We start from the raw sequence: 914 nt of genomic DNA on the forward strand, positions 1-914 counted from the left end.
GAGGTTCAACCCGCGACCTGCGTTTAGTGTAAAAATGCAAACGCGTTTTCGGATAAGCAGACAAAACACACGATTCAAACTGTACCGAGACGTTTTCAAAAATACCCCCGCACTCATAAGCTGCCCAAACGGGCCCTTACTTATCTAACATCTAAAATATGATATTTACAATTTAAACATCTTGGTTTTAAAATTTGTATTTCACTTTTATAAAGATAATGATAATAATATTTTTGATATGATGTTAAAAATTTGTGTGCATGTATGTGAATATTATGTTTATGTGTCAGGCGAATACATGATAATCATACGATATGTGTGTAATTGCTCTAAATTTTAGATATTATTGTTAAGTATATTGATTAAAATTTAGCCATATTGAATTTAATTTCAAAACCACAATCATATATATGAAATTTGTATTATAACCTTACAAAACTCAAGCTTAACAGCCTTTGAACCAGACCCCCTTGTTTATATTATTAGTTGTTATTATTTTGTTTGATAACACATTGGCTCAATTTTGATGAACTTTGATTTGTGTTGCATTCATTATTATCCAATGTGTTACACGATGAGTGAAGTCATAGAATTATAAAATTCGTATGCAAATTAGCATGGCATAACATTTTTTGCATCGGAATTTGTGTTTTAAAGTTGGTTCGGGCACTATTTTAGGATCATTGAGTAGGTCCAAATAAACATATTTGCAGCAAAATTATATTTCAGGTGAATCTGAATCTGAATATGTCCTATGAATCACACTCATGAAATAAATCATAGAATATGAGAGAAAGAGAGAATGTGTGTTTGTGTGTGCGCGCGCGCGCGCAATAATGAAAGTAGAATAAAGGAAGTGGGCTTATAGGTGCCCAAGACTAGGCAGAGGGGCGCCAAGCTAGGCTTTTAGGTGC

Source organism: Phalaenopsis equestris, unplaced genomic scaffold (genome assembly GCF_001263595.1).
Source record: "Phalaenopsis equestris unplaced genomic scaffold, ASM126359v1 Scaffold000496, whole genome shotgun sequence".
NCBI lineage: Eukaryota > Viridiplantae > Streptophyta > Magnoliopsida > Asparagales > Orchidaceae > Phalaenopsis > Phalaenopsis equestris.